Source organism: Haemaphysalis longicornis, unplaced genomic scaffold, assembly GCF_048455015.1.
Source record: "Haemaphysalis longicornis isolate Haplotype H1 unplaced genomic scaffold, Haemaphysalis longicornis Haplotype H1 scaffold_26, whole genome shotgun sequence".
Lineage (NCBI taxonomy): Eukaryota > Metazoa > Arthropoda > Arachnida > Ixodida > Ixodidae > Haemaphysalis > Haemaphysalis longicornis.
This window is the reverse complement of record NW_027526319.1, coordinates 4,127,114-4,141,921: the sequence shown is the minus strand read 5'-3', so window position 1 is coordinate 4,141,921 and position 14,808 is coordinate 4,127,114. Positions and strand designations below refer to the sequence as shown.

At 48.2% G+C, this 14,808-nt stretch overlaps 1 long non-coding RNA gene across 1 annotated transcript; it reads left to right on the top strand.

Moving 5' to 3' along the window:
• The first annotated feature begins 768 nt into the window (after positions 1-768).
• On the top strand, positions 769-14,558 carry LOC144172815 (uncharacterized). The gene is made up of 3 exons (XR_013323110.1): positions 769-1,263; positions 11,197-12,491; positions 14,225-14,558. It is a non-coding gene; the product is annotated as an uncharacterized LOC144172815 (long non-coding RNA).
• Positions 14,559-14,808: the final 250 nt, after the last annotated feature.

Below are 14,808 nucleotides of genomic sequence, written 5' to 3'. Positions count from 1 at the left end.
AATGCGAAACAAAACTGTATGTATGTATACTCGTTTTTGTTTCTTACCCGCCGCGGTGGCTCAGTGGCTAAGGCGTTTCCGCTGCTGAGCACGAGGTCGCGGGTTCGATTCCCGGCCGCTTTTCCGATGGACGCGAAAAGCAAAAACGCCCGTGTGTACGAGATTTCGGCACACGTTAAAGATCCCCAGGCGGTCAAAATTAATCCGGAGCCCTCCACTACGGTGCGCCTCATCGCCTGCGTTGCGTGGGCGCGTTAAACCCTACAATCAATCAATCGTTTTTGTTTCTTATTGAGACACATTTTAATTCTTTACTGGTTACAATGTCGGCTTTGCTTGGTTTACGAGAGGCTGTTGTTAATCTTATGCCGCCTTCTTAGGCTAGGTGACACAATGTTAGCGCAGGCATTAGGATGCATCCATGCGGGCACGCCTGTGTATGTACGGCGCCGCTGGCATCGCGGCACCCTAGCCGGTTTCATTTTATGTCGTCGGAAAGGCAAAGTACTTTGGTAATGGCGTAAGTTGAGGGCACGGTTTGCGACCGTGTCTGCTCAGCAACTAACTGCATTGCGCACGTGCGGTGCCTGCTCAGATCACGTATCTGAGCTTTTGCCTCGGCCGTAGTATGGAATTGCCGCTGCTCGTCATTACAGATTCCGGCGAGCCCTCGTGTGTGGCTGCCTCTGTTGTAGTTTTATGTTCGCACCGGTGACGTACACAGACGGACAGACAGACAGAGCTAGGCAGTTTAAGTGCGTGAAGCTGCAGCCCCAGACCAGAGCAGAAATGTTCTGATTTTACCAGCGGAGATACAGTACTGCACGTGCGAAGCCCGATAAACGTAGCGATAATCGGAAGCGAAGGGCGGAGCGCCGACGGAAAAGAATTGCGATAAGCCCCCGCCGTTGTGTTTCATCGCAGACGGCGAACGAACACGGTCGCGCTCGGTGCAGGGCATTGCGGCCGTAGCGAAAAATGTCGTCGCCAGGCCACGAGTACACGCTGGTGGGCTTCTCAGAGGAAGTGGACCGGAGGCCGCTCATCTTCGTCGAACCTTTTCCCGCGGCAAAAGTGTGCAGCGCCTGTGGACTCGTGCCGAAGGCTATCGCTCTGCACGAGTGCGAGCACTACTTCTGCAAGCCGTGCTACGAGCAGTGCCTGCGCCGTGGCGACGTTGTGTGCCCGCTTGATGGCCAGGCCTGCCTCGAGGATGAAATCACCTGGATAAACTACAAAACCCGGACCGTAATGACAAAAAAGGTATGGTTGGAAACGCGACTCAAGTGCCGTATGCCCTCTTTTATTTGTGGGAATTTTGAAACCGTGATTGCTGGAAATAGCTGATGTGGTATGGGTGTATTTTCATTAACGACCTTCTTAGACCCCTCCGAAACTTTGGTACACCATTGTGCATGCCCAGATAGGAATTTCATAAAGCACGCGATGGTGTGTTATGACGACGGCAAATCCTGATAATGTCTGATAGCGTCGGAAGCAGGAACTTCACAGGTTGGGTGCACATTGGCAGAGGGGGGGTCTCAAAGGAGCATTAGGGGAGGATGCAGGGCTTTACTTACTGCAGCTATTGTGAGTGCGCAAATCCGGCATTCTCTTCTTTACCTTTCGGTCTTACCTTCTAGCGAATATGTGATACACAAAGATCTATAGGGGGAGGGCGTTGAAGTTCGTATTGTCGCAGAGGGATTTCCGTGTACAGAGGTCCAAGCTGTTAACAACAACGCGCGAACGCGTGGGCTTCGATACGCGCAGCGCAGCCTGCTGATAGCCACCGGCGTGACCAGCGAGATTAGGGGACGGCGCAGGGGCGGCTTGGCATGCGAAAGCTATGGCCGATTCTTCCTCGTTTTGGGGGGAGAGGTTTGACGCCGAAAGTCGCTCACCACGACCTCACAACGCTTCATGTGCCTGCGCATGCGTGGTAAAATTTCAGCGCGCCAGTAATACACGTCTTGAGGCAATTTCTGAGTCAACGTTACTTTCCTGCACAACCTACGTTAGAATGGCTGTGCCGGACCCACATTCCACCATTGTTATTTCGGAACCATAGCAAAGGCGAAAACAAGACTGCACTTGTTATCAGAGTAAGATAACGTTTAATATAGGCTTTAGCGGCGGTCGTGGTGAGGGAATTTCGGCGTCTAACCTTGTCCCCCAAAGCACGGAAGCATCGGCAACAGCTTTTCCATGCCAAGCCGCCGCAGCGCCGTCCCCTAATCTCGCTGTCACGCCGGTGGCTATCGGCAGCCTGCGCTGTAGATATCGAAGGCCACGCGTTCGCGCGTTGTTGTTAACAGTTTTGACCTCTGTACAGCTTGGCAAAGCACCGCGGCAGCTGCTGCATAGCGTATGAAGATTTAAGGCGGCCGGTCATCATGTTTGGCGATGTCGAAGGGAACTAAGAGGAGGACAGGTTCGGTTGAAGTGAACTAGAATAGCCTGATCCAGTGGCGCGAACGGGAGCCGCTCTGCAGCGCTCGGCTGAAGCAAAACGCGTCTACCGCCGCCAGGGGCGCCACTGCGCCTTCTTCGAACGGTGCCGCCGTTGAATGGGCCATTGCTTGCGGCGCTGGCCAGGTATTGCCGCTGGCGTTTTTTTTAGTGTGTCACAGTAATTAACCGTTATGGAAGAAATATACTCGCTTTTGTTCTCTCTGTACCTTTCTAGGGACGTTTTGTCGCTTATCAGACCCCTTTGAGCCATTGGGCAATGGCTACAAACAATGTTGCGCTGTACCGCCTGAAAGCGGCGCAGACGATAAGCCTATGTGCGATGCGTTGGCGGCGCGTGATCAGAGAGATGGTCCGTCTGTTTCTGGTCGAGACCGTGCATTTTCTGCGTGTGTTGCGTTTCCGTGATGCTCCCCTACAGCAGCAAGGGATATGCAATTGTCAGAAAAATACTTATTGCGAGTGCTGTCTAGCTCCTATACCCCTCAGCGCTTCTATACCAGTTTGTGGCTGATTTGGAAAATGCCTTCATTACGTGTCTGAGCCTTGATATTGTGGAGGTAGTAAAGGCAAAAAGGGAGCTCCAGCTTGGCTGCCCTCACCACTGCAACAATTTGGCAGCCGAGCTCACTGCTTTTAAAATAATACGCTTTTTTCACACACTCGAAAGCGCCAGGATTCGAAGAAACTGAGACGCACAACTTAAACTCGCAGGTGTGTTGCTTTGTTTTAAATACTTTTATGCGATATAACTTCACCTGGCTAAGCCATTGCCGTGACTCCCGCCTAGGGAAAATGCGTTTTCATTTTTATTTTCCAAACTTTCTTGAACTTCCGAAAAAAAGCTCACCTTTCTCGTATTACTTATCGTCCTGGCAATGTCATGCACATTCTGCAAGTGAGGCTCCAAAACATTTGGGGTGCAAAATATAGGAAACAGAATAGGCCGCCTAAATTAAAAGTTCCTATGCATAGTACGGGGATGCCAGATGAGACCACCCTTTTTTTGTAAAGGTTAATTACTGCCAAATATTGAAACAACGACAGCCATAACCACTGCCGATCACCGGAAGTACAGCGACTGCCGCGGCGGCACTTCTCGAAGAGGGCGCGGTAGCGCCACCTGGCGCTTTCTACACAGAAGAGCACGCCCCTTCCTCGCCGTTCGCGCCACTTGATCATTCTAGTTCACTATAGGTTCGGTGCCCGGCTGAGGCTCGCGAGCTTCCGTCGGGCTGGATTGGCTTGGTTCCCTGTAACATAATGGTGGAGGAGCGGGGTTAAAAAGGGGTTCTCGTTTCTCGCTACCGCTGCTACTTGCTTAACGTGGCGTCCGCTATGGACCTTCGCGATGCGATGCATTGCGTCGTGCACACCGCATGCTGCCCGCGTAACAATAGGGTCGCAAAGACCAAAGAAACTTCTGTGTCACACCGTCGTGGCCACCCTGGCTTCGTTTGAGGGTGGCGCTTTCTACTTTCTTCACACTTCCTGCTAGAGTCGGCAGTAAAATTTTGCGAGATAAGCCGTGCGTAGCGGAACGGCTAAAACTTGCATTGCTGCCCCGTAGGGCACAGCAATGCTGGGCCTTATAACGCAGCATTAGCGGTCTGTGGCAGGAGATGACGCCTGGTTGAAGCTCACGAATCTTGCACGCCCATTGGTTCATGCCTGTCGTTACTTTGTTGTCAGGCATCACGGGTAAACTCGCTTCTTCTTTACGTGCTTTCGGTATTTACAGCAGCCGCTGTGGCGCCGCTGGTCTGCTTACACTGCTGCAACAACCCATGAAACGCAAAAAGGGCTATTGTAAATCTTAAAGACATCTACACAAGACGATTCAAACTGCTTAGAGACATCTCGGCCAAGAACGTATTTATAAAAGCAGTCCTGAAGAAGTCTTGTAGCTGTGCTAACGCGACGCTTATAGCCGTCTATCAGGGTGCTTGCAAGACATCTACAGGACTTCTTGTAGGATGTCTCAGCACCTTCTTGTGGACGTCTATACAACTTCTTTTCAAGGAGTTTTAAGAACTTTTCAAGAGTTTCAGGAATTACGTGATCTACGTTTAGAGGAGTTCCTTCGTGGCACCCGCTAAATTATTTCTCTGTACACACAGGCTAGCCTGAAATATAGCTACGAGCTGTCCCCACAATTGACGCACCCAGCAGCTGCTTTTGGAACACTGACTCGACTGCCCGCTGTTCTCCGAATAAATATCTTTGTTTAACTGGCACGCAGTTTAAAAGATGCTTAATCGGAGAAGGGCTGCTCATTGTTGAGTGTTCTGGAAGCAACCACTGGGCATGTTAATTGTTGACAGCTGGCAGCAACATCCACAACCGGCCTGTGCGAACAGAGAAAGCATCAAGCGGGCAGCACAACTGAAGGTGATGTTAGCACAACATAAATAGGGGGTATTCGCATAAACTCACAAGAATAGAGTTGCTTGATGCCAGCTAGGTCTCATTTCACATGTTTTGTGTCCTGTGTACAACAAAACGATAAAATGAACCCGTGACCTTTTGAAAACCAAGCTTTATTTGTAGTGCAACATTAGGTATATGCGTTAAAGCAGAAGGAATTACAGGAGAAAGCTCTCACAAAAAAAGGTAACCGTCAACCCGCTATATACTTATAAGCAGGGATGATAGCTTCATGTGGCAGTCATCAGCAGTCTGGCTTGTTCCCATGAATCTGAGTGTCCTTGCTTCTTGCCTCCAGCTGTGTTGCCCCGTGCCAGCAGGATACCTGGGTAGAACACAAGGCACTGTGTCACTTACAATGGGTACCAGTAGTGAGCAGAGACAGGTACCAGACAGACAGCTGCTTATTAAATTTCGTTGATGCAAAAGCAAGCCAGACAAATGGTTCGTTGGGGCGAGGACTGTGTTGCACTGACTTCTCTGGAAATTTTTCGTCGAAATGGAAATTTCGTTGAAGCAGAGTTCGTTGTAGTGGGGCTCGACTGTATTATCCATATGTATATGTATATGTATAAGAATTAAGGCTGCAGTAATTTTTATCCTTTACCAAAATGAATGAATTTCCAGGAAGGCTCAAAGGAATGTGCACCAGCAGCTGTAAATAGTCACACTTAGACCAGTATGTCCACTCGTGTGGGGAGTGGGGGAGCGAATGACAGGCAGATAGAGGGGAGAGACAAAGGCATGAGGGGGTATTGATTATGTTTTACGCGCCGACGCTACACAGGTGATGAGATGCGCCATAGTAGAGGGCCCCAGATTAACATTCTGACCACCTGCACGGGATCTCGAGTACAAAAGCGTTTTTGCTTTCAACCTCCATCAGAAAAGCGGCCACCAGAATTGAGAAGCGAACCTGCGACCTCAGGCTCAGCTGAACAACGCCTTAGCCACTGAGCCACAAGTGGCGGGTTGTGGGGTATTAAAAGGACACCGAATTTTTGTAAAGCTCCTTTCTTTTTTGTTTGAACTTCGTATAATGGCTCAAATAAACACTTTTCATCGTTTATCCTGTCGATAAGCGGTATTTATTTTACGAGGCCTGAAAAAGGAAAAACTGCCATGCGCGGTCTGAGGCAGCCACAGCAACTAAAGCAGTGACATTCATACAAGTTACTAGGTAACTGGACGATGTCCAAGATTACAATTCAAACCAGTTTGTTTCAGTTCTGTAAAATACGGTATTTACTTGCATAATTTGCACACCCTTAAGTTTTTCCAGGTTTACAAAAACAAAATTTACCTACATATTTTGCACTCCCTGTCTCGCCCAAGACAACCGATCAGCGCGCCCACCAAACAAGCACGCTTTGGATGGCGGCATGGCGCATGGGAGCACAGTGATACACGCATGATACACGATACTGCGCGTGCCTAGTCTTCTTTCACTTTTTACCGTGTCCACGCCTGGATGTTCCTCCCCATCGCCCCTCTGTGACGGAGCGTAGGCGAGAAGGAACATTCAGGTGTGCTACCCGGCTACCCGCCTTTCCCAACACATGCACACCACTTCTACCCGCCGCGGTGGCAGAGTGGATAAGGCGTTGTGCTGCTGAGCACAACGATGCGGGTTCAATTACCGGCCGCGGCGGCCGATTTTTTGATGGAGGCAAAAAGCAAAAACGCCCATGTTTGAGATTTATGCGCACATAAAAGATCCCCAGGTAGTCAAAATTATTCTGGAGCCCTCTACTACAGCGCACCTCATAGCCTGCGTTGCACTGGCGCATTAAACCTTACAATCAATCAAATCAATCGCATCACTTAAATCGTCCTCCGTAGGAGTCAGAACTGCTCAAGCGTGAGCCTTCCACCTCCTTTTCATTCTCCTCCACGGTGAGAATTCACACACAACACGCACAAACGCCTCCGCGGAGTCGACTAATTTCTGCATTGGAGGAGTGAGGGCATATCAGCCCCGCCGCGGTGTTGCCCCAGCCTTGCCAAGTGCCGGCTCATGTTGTCGGCTGTAAAATGCGTCAGATAAGCCTGCCAGCACAGCTTGGAATCGCAACAATCACTAGCTGAGGCATACGCAGTGGATGAATGCCGTCCGCACAACCGGAGACACCCAAAGCGGTGTGTTTTCCCCAACCTTTGGTGTTTGCCTGGCTTCTACTTGTATTGTAAGAGGCGTGTTCACAACAGGCCAGCAGTCGGCCAATTCAGGACTGTGCCCGCAAGCAGTTGGTGCTTGTGGCAATACCACGCCAAGGAGAATTCGCCAGTGCGTCAGTGTCAGTCTGCACGCATTCTGCGAACTTGCTTGTGGGGCAATGAATGTTACGGTGCCAAAATTGTGAATTCAGTATAGAAAATACCGCCCAAAAACAAATAAACCACTCAAAAAAATAAAAAAGTGCTAGTGGGATTTGAGCTTGCGAATTGCATAACAATATACCTAGTGCTCCAGATCACTCTGCCATAAGCCAGTGTTGGCAAGGGCAAAAATATAATGTATATAATGTATACCCAGTTCACATTTTTATCTACGTCTGGCATTCCAAGCAGCTCAGACGACTATTTCAGAGTAAGCGTCCCTCACATTTTCACAAATACCTCACCTTTAGTGACTGCATTCCTTTAGCAGAAAAGCGTTCACAGATGTGTGATCGTGCTGCTAACTGCTGTGCTAGTTTACCCAGCACAAAAAAGCGCTTCATGCATCCTGATTTTTCCCTGTATGGTAAAAGTTTCAGCTGACCTTATTCCCTTAGTACCTATATTAAGTAGAATAGAATGGAAGCTTGGGGTAGTTGGTACATACCGAAAAAGAAAACTGCATAAAACGAGGACACAAGAGAAGATGACAAGACACACAGGGCACAGACCAGCAAGTGATTTCTTATTTGAGTGAGAAACACACCATGAACGAAACTGCGATCTACGCATGTGCGATAACCTAGGGCACAGGACTAAGATAAACAACCAAAACTACAGCCAAAAGACTGAGTGCAACACGGGGGGCAAGGAACCCTACACTAGGCATGTGCAATTGCCTCGCACATAAACAAACAGGCGAGGGCCGGGGTAGTCCAAGGGCACTAAAAATCACCCCCAAGAGTCCAGTCACGAAACGCAACCTCGGTGCTTAGTAGAGACACCAACGGTCAACTGACGCAATCATTGCCTTTTTTTTCAGAATCGCGTACTCTTCAACAATCTCCGTCCTGCGCACACCCCTGTAATGCTTTGTCACTTCGCATGCTTCGATGTATGCTTCGCGGCCTTTGCAGTATTTACAGTGGGTGGCTGGGTTGCTGCCGGTAAAACTGCGGAGGCCGTCAGCGTGTACCGTCAGTCGATAATTAATGCATCGGCCCGTTTGGCCAATGTACTATCACCCACAGGACAAGGGGGTTTCGTAGACGATGCATGCTTGACAGTTACCAAAGGGCTTCTCGTGTCTTTCCGGCACCCCGCATGTCTATTTTCTTCGGAGTTTACACGCTTACACAACTTGGGTAGCTTGTTAGGTGCCAGAAAAACCACACGAACCCCCGCCTTTCCACTAGCTTTCTTGATCCTGTGCCCAACATTGTGGACGTAAGGTTCGGGCCTCCGCATGATAGATTCAGCCCAACCGGCAGTTGTGACTCTGCGACGGTGCCAGCGGCCCAACCAGCTGAGCCAATTCAAGGGGTGTGTGTGGTTGTTCCTATGTTCCTTAGGACGGCGTATGTATAGGGTTGTGTCTTGACCCAATATTCAGTGACCTCCTACTCTCACGTTTCGACAGAAAACTTCGTCAGTTGCTTCCGTTGTTCTGCACTAACGTCACTAAGATTTTCCGCTTCGTTGACGACTTCGCAGTGCTGTATCAACTCAATTCAGAGGGCACTACACATAAAGTTGAAGAAGTGTTTTGAACTCTTTCATTCCACCCTCAATGTCTTTTCGCAAACAATGGAAGCACCGGTCGGAGGAGGATACAGCACTAGGAAGTCGTCAACGAAGCGGAAAATCTTAGTGACGTTAGTGCGGAGCAACAGAAGCAACTGATGAAGTTTCGATATTCGCGGCAGCCACTGTGGCGCCGCGAGACCATCACCGTCGTTCGATTAGGAAGGGCGATTAGGTTAAAATTCTAAGGTTGTGGTGCTTTTCTCGCTTGTCTAAGTGGGGTCCCGCATGCTTCTGGCTACACCTCTTCTAGGTGTGACCGCGGATACCTTGATGGACTCGCAGCAATTCTTTTAGTTTTTTTCTAGCTGGTTTCTCAGTCCTATTTTAGTTGCATAGTAGTGATTTCAGTGATTCTTGTTCTAGCTTTCTGTTTTTTTTGTTTGCTTCCTCCATTAGTTCATGAGATTTCTCTTCGTATCAAACAGATAACTATGTGGTTGTCTGTATTTGGTGTTTGTTCGCTGTTCTTCGCATACGTTGTTTGGTTTGTATTTATTTTTCAGATTGTTACGCTAACCGCTTATTTTTTAAATTCTCCTTCTCGGTTCTACTGTTTACGCAGCGTTTTCAAACGCATCGCGCTCTCTGCCTTGCTGCGGGAGAAGTATCCATTTGTGCGAAACGGCCGCAGAAGAACCGAAAGCGCAATAAGAAGTGCAGAAAATTCCGTGATTTCACAGCATCCCTAGTAGATCGACACGACGTTATGTGCCGCAGTGAGCATGTCGATGGTGTAGGATTGTCGGAATTTCGTTTTGATGGTCAAGGGAACCAGCCCTGAAATTTGGCGGCCGGTACTCAGCAGGTTTCGGTGCGTGCTTCCGCATTGCTCTGCGTACTCGGTAGCCGGTTCGGGTGCTTTAAAAATGTCAACAAAATAGATTCTCTCATCTGAAAAGTGTAAACGCTATTTGGACGGTGCTTCTTGCCTCGTTGTCAGGGATAATTGACTTTCGCCCGTGGAGACATCAGGGCTTATAACCGCTCCTTCCAGGACCTCCAACATTTCTCAGAATTTTGTTAGGTGACGTAAGAAAATTTGCGTTTTTCAGACTGTTACCCGTTTATGTTTTCCTCAGATACAAGCACACGTACGGCAATTTTTCTGGAGGTAACCAAACATTTTGTCTCTGACAAAAATAATTTTGTAATTTCTACCGTTGCAAACTGCGTCATTCCAAAGCCCATCTACTTGTCTTGCTTTACGTGCGCATTGCGTATTTTCCAATGCAAAGGTTCTTGCATAAAATTGACTTAACTAGAGCCCACGAAAAAGTTTTTCATGTCCATCCAGACGCATCCAAAGGCGTCCAGATATGCCACCCAGTCGGAATGGCGCGCTCGAGTGTCAACGCATGAATTTCGGGATTTGAATAAGGCGGCATGTGCCAAAAAGGGAATTGTTGATCCAAGGCGCCGCGGAAACCAAGAAATGAAGCTCGTCGCCGAAGCAAACGTGGGAGACGATTTCTTTGGTTTTCGACCAGGTCGCGCGTTCAGTGCTGGACTGCGCGAGCGAGTGAGCTTCGAGTGCGAGCTGATACGTCAGCCCCACTATCGCAGTTTGCTTTATTGTCGGTTTCACGATACGAAAAAACTTGACAATGGTAATTTCCACAGTTTTCGTATACCGTAGACGTCGAACGATCTGGAACACGATCTACGTAATTCTAATTGTGGCTTTTTGGTTTGAATTATAAAAATTCGGGAATCAATCGCAGTAATTCGATATGTTTCTTAATAACCAAAATAACGGAGCCTTGGACAGCTCATCGCTCTCCTTGTTGACGCCCTCGTGCCCCTTAGCTTCCCTGCGATATACACGATTCATCGCCTCTCTATCTCTCTCTCTCTCTCTCTCTCTCTCTCTCTCTCTCTCTCTCTCTCTGTCTCTGTCTCTGTCTCTGTCTCTGTCTCTCTCTCTCTCTCTCTCTCTCTCTCTCTCTCTCTCTCTCTCTCTCTGTGTGTGTGTGTGTGTGTGTGTGTGTGTGTGTGTGTGTGTGTGTGTGTGCTTGCGCGCGTGTGTGTGTGTTGGTGTGTGTGTGTGTGTGTGCGTGTGTTCGTGACCGCGTGCGTGCGCACGTGCGTGCATGCTAATATCCAATCTGTAATTTTACAGGTACGTAATTTTTGCGCCGCCTGTTTGCATTATGCATTCATTGCATACGCGTTGAACGATAACAATACATTTTTTTGTTTGTAACTCTACATTGTGTTCATAGCTCATAGCCTTGTTGTCAACGCAAGCACAACTAGTGTTCTTACAGTTAAATTATTTACCGAAACGTCCATTACACCACCCCATCTTATTATTATTTTTATACTGTGCAGGTGTTGTGCTGGAATCACCGCAATGGCTGCAATGTCGTCACGGCTGCTGCGGACATTTCCAGACACTTCCACTATGAGTGCGGGCACCACTCGGTAAGGTGTCCCAAATGCTCAGAAGAAATTCCTGCCAGCGACGTGTGCACACATCTGGAATCTCGGTGTGACTCCTCGAGGGTACCTAGAGCAGCTGCAGCCCAACCGGGAACCGTTCCCCAAGAACAAGAAAGCCTTGGCGCGACATGCTCCGAGATTTCAGACGTGTTTCGTCAAAGAGACAACGCCAACTCAATTACCATGTCGTCGATACAAGCCGAGCTGAAAGAAATAAGCCGCACTCTAAAAAATGGTGTCCTCGCCAGAAGCTCCAGTGAAGAAGAAGCGGACGAGAGAAACTTGGAAAGAAGGCTACTTCAAGAAAGTATTAACCAATTGAGAATTCAAACGGCGAAGCTTAAAGATCAGCTTGACGAGTTTGTGCAGATTGTGTATGCTAATCAGCAGACTTTCCATAACAGCTTTGTGGAGAAGAATGAAGCGCTGAAGCAAAGTCTAACCGACGCAGTTCAAGCCAGATTGGACCATTGTGAGCTTGCAACACAGTTTGTTGCTTTCGGAGAAGCAATGGGAGAGGGACAGCGTGAATCAAAGGGTGGGTTTGATCGACTTGCACTCGCTATTGATCGCCAATACGATCGAATCAGTGAACTTCTTCGGAGTACCGATGCCAGTCACGAAACACGGACGCGAAACTCTGCAGAAGCTGCCGAGGCCCCGACAGAGAGGTTGGCGCAGGATGCGTCTAAGATTGCATGGGCAAAAAACAGCACTCCTGAAGATAGGCGGAATGCGTCGGCCCTCCTGACTTCGATAATGCCAGCTGGCACAACGCACACGTGGACGTTTGACGATTATGCGTCCCTCAAGCAAAGAGCACAATCAAAATTCTTGGTGGACAGAATGGGGGATCCGGTGTACCTGCGCGGCTACTTCGTGTCTGTCGGCGTCTGGATTAATAATCAGAGACAAGTCCGCGTTTCATGTGAACTGCACAAAGGGGAACTGGATCGCTATCTCGAGTGGCCGTTCAATCTCCAAATGAGGTTCAGCATCCTCCACCCAGAGGGAAGCACGAAACTGGAGTGGTGTATGACAGCAATTAGAATTCCAGAATTTCATAACTTCAGCTTTACACCACCGGTCGGGAGTAGCGGCTGCCTTACAGTTGCTGGCAGGTATTTCAGCGCAGAATATCTGGAGGACCGGGGCTTCGTGAAGGACGGCCGAATGCGCCTCAGGTGAGGGACCCGCCACATTGATTGAACACTCCACTTCACCCAATGTTCACTGATTCGTCCGCGAATCCAGAGGGAGGAAACTGAAATTACAGCTTTGTCTAACCTCACTTTAGAGAAAGTGAAAACTTCCGGTGAAAAGGCTGTTCATATCCGAGGTGAGCGTTCACTAGTATTGCGAACTAGTGAATGCAGAAAAATTGCCACACACTTACCTCTGAAAAATTAAATCTTCGCGTAAGCACATATTTCCAATGTGAACATTCATGTTTATTTGAATCGTTCGGACAAGCAGGATCACGTTTGTTTCCTGAAATCAACGTGTGAAAAATAAAATTCGCAGAAACCGAGCTGCGGAAATAAATGAATTTCCGGATGTACTCGTTATGAAAAAAAAAACATGCACCCCTCCGTCTACCCGCGACGACGGTTAAACGCGAAGCTTTGTCGTAATGGGTACTTTGGTTGGCCATTCCCGCACTGCGAGTAGGTGCTAACGCCGAAACTCTGGATTGTAAACTCCGTAGGCCTAACGTTTGAGTTTGGGGTGTACGGTGCGAATCGGTACCTGCGGCTTGGCGTCCGGTTCGACCATATCGAAATGAAGAAAGCGGATCGACGCCGCCTTCATAAGCGAGGGACCCAGGTTCGGCTCTGTCCGCGGGGAGCGCTTTTATCTTTCTCTTCACCCACGATCATTCATCATCGTCAGAAATATTTCTGTTTCCTGCAGGGCGTACTGGCGTGCAATGCCATCGGTGTGTACATAAAAGCTTCGGATTCAAAAAATGTAGTTCCGGCATTTTTGATGAAGCAGATACTGTTACACTGTTGGCCCTAAAGATATTTGTCAACATCACTAATACTCGTAATTATGGCCATCTTATTCTGACACGTTTCAGATACGTCTCATTTCGGGACAGGCAAAGCCTCGCACATTTGTTACAGTTCCCACTAAGCGACGAAAACAACTCTTATCAGAACACATGCCTATTTGCATATACGCAGATGTGATTGTGGACGCTTTTTTGAGGGAGAGCACTTACGAAACTTTTATTTCCAGAGAGACAGAGATTTTCGCGTGAATATGCCCCTTCGCATCAGAACAGAAAAAAAAGTTCCTGCGTTTGCGCAGCCGCCCCTTTCCATAGGGGCGATTTCCCGTGCAAGCCGGGTGAACTTCCCAAGCGTTTGGGGTTCTCTGTCGTGTAAAGCAAATTTAAGCTCCAAGATAATTGAAGCAACAGCACGGGAAATTATAAAACAAACTTCCAGTCATGTGCGAAAATTAAACCGCAATCTAAATTTCCGCAAAGGTAACCGTGCGATCATTCGCAATGCTTCCGACAACCCGCGCGGCCGAAGGGTGTCCTCCTTTGACGTCATGACGCGCGCAATTAATCAGGGGCGTCAAAACACGAAAAGCGCCCGTCTTTCAAACGGGGCCGCGCTTTTTGCAAGATAAATGCCACTTGGACTCATGTACGATAAATTTCAATGTGATATTCGGAATCAGCGCGCAAGAAACTGTATAACTTTTAATCTAACTCAAATTTTTTGGAAAGCGCTTCAGCTTCCCTTTAAGCCATGCCATGCTTTCAAAATAAATACCGATATTCACGAAGTACAGTGGTTGCGAGTCGTATTTTCGCGGGGTGTTTTGTTTGTCTTTAACTCAGGCGGTAGTTAATAGACACCAAATGTTTATTCAACCATGTGCGTTTTCTTCTTTGCAGACTCTCACTGGAAGATCCCTAACCCGAAGACGAACCATAGAGACGGCCCTCAGAGTGCGGAGTCAACTTCTAAAGTCCGACAGATTCTGCACGTTCTGTTTCAACGAATAAAGCAACATTTGGCTACGGTCAAGTAAATAAATGTCGGTGATGGCAGAGCTGTAAAGCGTAAATAGCGACGAATAGGAATAATCAATTCCAAAACAAACAACTTGCGTCTAAGGGTGAAGCAGGATAAATCAAATGATTTCTTCAAAGCTGCAGTTTTCTTTTTTTTCATCCGCCTTTTTTTTGCTTCCGTTGAATAAATGCATTTGTGAGAAAGAACTAAAAAGTCAGTTTTGTCTGGAATGCTTGAACAATTTGGAATGTTGACAACTTCAGCTTTCGTAGCACAGTTGGTATGCCCAGGACACTCACTGCACTTGCAAAGAGCACGAGGCATATTTTGAGCTTCCCAGCCCCTTTGCACCCTAACATCGTATTTATCATTGTGATCACATTCAAATTTTGTATGCAAAGCCCGCTACACACCGAAAATAGCCATTTGTTCGCAAAAAACGTTCATCATATCACGACATTCC